This window comes from Octopus sinensis, unplaced genomic scaffold, assembly GCF_006345805.1.
Source record: "Octopus sinensis unplaced genomic scaffold, ASM634580v1 Contig04413, whole genome shotgun sequence".
NCBI classification, from domain to species: domain Eukaryota; kingdom Metazoa; phylum Mollusca; class Cephalopoda; order Octopoda; family Octopodidae; genus Octopus; species Octopus sinensis.
This window is the reverse complement of record NW_021827429.1, coordinates 1-5,000: the sequence shown is the minus strand read 5'-3', so window position 1 is coordinate 5,000 and position 5,000 is coordinate 1. Positions and strand designations below refer to the sequence as shown.

Sequence of the window (5,000 nt, the reverse complement as noted above, 5' to 3'; positions counted from 1 at the left end):
CCTCCCTTTCTCGCTTCCTTTTATACACCAATCGCCTTCTTGCCACCACCAAACTCAGTAATGCCTATTCTTATGCAGATAACAACGATCCTTCACTCTTTCCCAAACTTTCCCGAACCATACAACCCTCTCGAAAGAGCTGTTCTTCACTCCTGCTCCGGAGCGTCGGCTGCGGGGTCATTCCGAAAAGCTCTACCTGCGACGATTTCATCTCAATCGAAGGAGAGGAGCTTTCTCCGTCCGGGTTGCGGATCCGTGGAACAAGCTGCCAGACGAGATGGTGAAGATGCCGACGACCGCTTTGTTCAAAGCCTCCCTTGACCTCAAGTGGCCTGAACTCTTTACATGAACACCACCCTGTACTTAACTCCATGTCCCCCTACATGGCCTTGCTATTTGCTTTTGAGCCAAATTAACTAACTAACTAACTAACTAACTAACATACAGCATCTACACACAACCTAGACACCACATACCAACCCTTCCGTGATTCCATAAATGGAAACGGAAACTTTGGGACCATCCTCCAGGGAAGCCATGCCAACCTTATCTCTGCAAAAAAACCCCATCTCATATTAAGAAAACATCCTCACCACACACCCCAGTAAACATGAGTGATAGCTTCAGCCCTGAGTGTTACTCTCAAATGCTGTGTCTTACTACCAATGAAGATCTAGCTGCGACCCTCTGCAAGACTCAAGTGGGACCAACAATGGACCCCTGACCCTACATCCGGGACTTTACTACTGTTGCACGCATTAACATCCAGAATCACATGCAGAGAAAGTTCACTGACATCACCATCAGTAGCAGACACACCCTCCAACCTCTGACCTACAGTCATGCTATTTCTCCATCTCTCTCTCTCTCTCCATCTCTCCATCTCCCTCTCTCTCTCTCTCCATCTCTCTCTCTCCATCTCTCTCTCTCTCCACCTCTCTCTCCCTCTCTCTCTCTCTCCATCTCTCTCTCTCTCTCTCTCCATCTCTCTCTCTCTCCTCTCTCTCTCTTCTCTCTCTCTCTCCATCTCTCTCTCTCTCTCCCTCTCTCTCCTTCTCACTTCTCTCACTACCATTACGGCTTCTGTTCTGGTCTCTCACTCAGTTGAAATCAGCTCACTCGCCCTTCCATCACCCATAACACTTTTTTTTTATGCCAAACTCCCTCCGGCATCACACTAACCACGGTATCCATTCCTTCCTCACCTCCAAGAGCACCATCCCTCTGGAATCTCCTCTTCCCTGTTCCGGACTTTCCTGCGGCTATTAACCTACAAATGTTTTAAACGGAACGTGGTCAGCACCCGGAATCTCATCGGTGTCGGAGAGCCTGAAAATATCATGGACGCAGACCCCACCACCTCCTTCGGAATCAGTATTAAAAAAAAAAAATCAACTAGAGGTAATTTAGTATAAACATATTTAATGAAGGGAGTATCAACGAGTTAATTAGAAATATCTAAGAGGTTATGCAAAAAAAGAAGGGGGCTGAGAGTACAGTATCAGTGATTCTCCCATCACTACTATGGTCGTTTAGCTGAAGAGATTTTATAAAACCGAAACATGTTCGAAGTTATCTTCTGGAGATTTTCTTAATTTATTTTCATTAAAATGGCCTAAATTAGGAGTTATGTCTACAGTTTTTGCGTATATTTCAGGACCAGTGAGATCAACATGGTTGATGTTCTGAGAAACGTAGGATTCTTACGGAGAAAAAAGGACTGGTTGTATTGTAAAAGCGGGGGTTGGGTGAAGGTATTAGGTGGGGGGCGGCTGGATACAGCATAGATGTTATTAGAGTGAGAGTCACAGGTGTGAGATATTCAATGAAAGAATCGAGTTGCGAGAAGGGGATCCTGCAGCAGTGGTTGCAGAGTGACCTCAAGGAGACGATCAAATTATTATTAATCGATGACTGTTTTTTTCTAATCGCAATCAACTGTTTAACACTTAACACTTACTCATCTATCTATCTATCTATCTATCTATCTATCTATCTATCTATCTATCTATCTATCTATCTATCTATCTATCTATCTATCTATCTATCTATCTATCTGTCTGTCTGTCTGTCTGTCTGTCTGTCTGTCTGTCTGTCTGTCTGTCTGTCTGTCTGTTTCTCTATCTATCTACCTATTTATCTATCTATCCATGTATCTATCTATCTATCCATCTATCTATCTATCTATCCATCAATCTAGCTATGTATGTATGTATGTATGTATGTATGTATGTATGTATCTATCTATCTATCTATCTATCTATCTATCTGTCTGTCTGTCTGTCTGTCTATCTATCCATCTATTTATCTATCCATCAATCTAGCTATGTATGTATATGTATGTATGTATGTATGTATGTATGTATGTATGTATGTATGTATGTATATATGTGTGTATGTATCTGAACGAGTCGGTTTATCAGCTGAGTCTATCGTTAATATCGTCATGCTTCCTTCCTTCAAACGGGAAGGAAGAACCATTTTCATCATCCTTGTGGCTCTGGCGAAAGAATATATCTGGTGGACGCGTCTGAAAGGATTGGAGACAAACACTTTCCTCTCTGGTCAACCTCTCATCAACTTCTTCAAGTATCACTTGAAAAGGAAAGTGAGAGTAGAGAGGCAAGTTTTGTCTAGCGAATGTTTAAAAAAAAAAGATGGGTGAATGTAGCAAAGATGGCACGTATGAATGACGAAACCACCTTGAGCATAATCCTATGAACCCGGAAAATTTAAAACAGAGGGTTACCTACTTGCAAACAAATGTGGTAACATGTAACATTATTGACATGAAGAGTATTGCTCAAGAACACAACATGCGGCCAGCTCGGGGAATCGAAATTATGTCCTTGCTATCGCGACTGGAACATCCTCGGAATTAGGCCATATGTAATACTTAATTATGCTACGTGTGTATGTGTGTACTGTGTGTGTGTGCGTGCGTGTATGCATTTGCAGGTATCAAAAATTGTATTGATTGTAAAATATATTCATTTTATTTATGTATATAATTAATAATTTCCTCTTTTTTAAGTATATTTCATTATTTCTCATTTCAGTTTAACGATGTCGTGAGTATAAACTCCTTGCAAACATTTCTGTAATACTTAATCTTTATATATAAAAGTAAGGTTGTGTGTTGTCTGTCTCCTACGATTTAGATTCCTAACTACTCCCCCATTTTGCGGTGCAGTTTAACCAAAACCGGGTATCTTATGTCGTGATTCATATCGAGCCCTTCTGGTATTAGCGCGCGTCTACGATGATTCTATGATTTTAAAAAAAATTACCATCATCTTTTCCATTTTAATGCATTTTTTCGCTATTATATAAGGGAAGTAACTTCTCTAAAAATGTCTACGATGAGTCAACGATTTAAAAAAAAAAAATTTACCAGAATTTTTTTTTCCATTTTTATGCATTTTTTTGCTATTTTTTGGCTATAACTCTCTAAAAATGCTTATATAGTTATTTCCCTTACAAATCCGAGCAACGCCGGGCGATACTGCTAGTTATCAATAATAATAATAGTAATAATAATACGTGTCAAGGGATGGCCGAGCAATATATGTAAAGAGACGTAACTCGTACGTAATGAATTGTTAAGCTCATGAGAATTACCTCCCTTGACACCGACCGTCTATTTCACTTATTCGGAGAAATAGAATTCTTTGAATAAGACAAAATGAGTCTTCAAAGTTGCCGTTTGCTTTCCTCCATCAGACTGTTTGCTGAAGGAGAACAGGCTGGACACTAAATAGCACTGAGACATCCTCCAGTTTAATGTCAAACTCTTATACACACACACACACACACCACACACACATATATGCAATTAGTGACAACTGAACTTTTATTTTTGGGTTTTATATTGCTTATACACGCCTTCTTTTGTGTGTGAGTGTGTGTGTGTGTGTGTTCGTTTGTGTGCGTGTTGTTTATTGTTTGTGGGTGTGTGTGGTGTTCGTTGTGTGCGTGTTTGTTATGTGTGTGTGGTGTGTGGTCTGTCTGTGTGCATGTTTGTTAGTGTGTGTGTGTGTGTGTGTTTGTCTATGTGCATGTTTGTTAGTGTGTGTGTGTGTGTGTGTTTGTCTATGTGCATGTTTGTTAGTGTGTGTGTGTGTGTGTGTTTGTCTATGTGCATGTTTGTTAGTGTGTGTGTGTGTGTGTGTTCGTTTGTGTGCATGTTTGTTAGTGTGTGTGTGTGTGTGCGTTCGTCTATGTGCGTGTTTGTTAGTGTGTGTGTGTGTGTGTTCGTCTGTGTGCATGTTTGTTAGTGTGTGTGTGTGTGTGTGTTTGTCTATGTGCATGTTTGTTAGTGTGTGTGTGTGTGTTCGTTTGTGTGCATGTTTGTTAGTGTGTGTGTGTGTGTGTTTGTCTATGTGCATGTTTGTTAGTGTGTGTGTGTGTGTGTGTTCGTCTGTGTGCATGTTTGTTAGTGTGTGTGTGTGTGTGTGTTCGTCTATGTGCATGTTTGTTAGTGTGTGTGTGTGTGTGTGTTCGTCTGTGTGCGTGTTTGTTAGTGTGTGTGTGTGTGTGTTTGTCTATGTGCATGTTTGTTAGTGTGTGTGTGTGTGTGTGTTTGTCTATGTGCATGTTTGTTAGTGTGTGTGTGTGTGTGTGTTCGTCGTGTGCATGTTTGTTATGTGTGGTGGTGTGTGTGTTCGTCTGTGTGCATGTTTGTTAGTGTGTGTGTGTGTTGTGTGTTCGTCTGTGTGCGGGTTTGTTAGTTGGTTGTGTGTGTGTGTGTTCCGTCTATTGTTCATGTTGTTAGTGTGTGTGTGTGAGTGTGTTTTGTCTATGTGGCATGTTTTGTTAGTGTTTGTGTGTGTTGTTGTTTGTCTATGTGCATGTTTGTTAGTGTTGTGTGTGTGTGGGTTTCGTCTGTGTGCATGTTTGTTGTGGGTGTGTGTGTGTGTGTGTTCGTCTGTGTGTGCGTGTTTGTTAGTGTGTGTGGTGTGTGTGTGTTCGTCCTATGTGCATGTTTGTTAGTGTGTGTG

General features: G+C 40.9%; 1 long non-coding RNA gene across 1 annotated transcript in view; it reads left to right on the top strand.

The window, feature by feature from the left end:
• The window catches only part of LOC118761006, a 6,998-nt gene extending 3,835 nt beyond the window's left edge, over positions 1-3,163 (top strand). The window contains exon 3 of the long non-coding RNA XR_004997089.1: positions 3,060-3,163. This is a non-coding gene — a long non-coding RNA (uncharacterized LOC118761006). The remainder of the gene's footprint in view (positions 1-3,059) is intronic.
• The last annotated feature ends 1,837 nt before the right edge of the window (positions 3,164-5,000 follow it).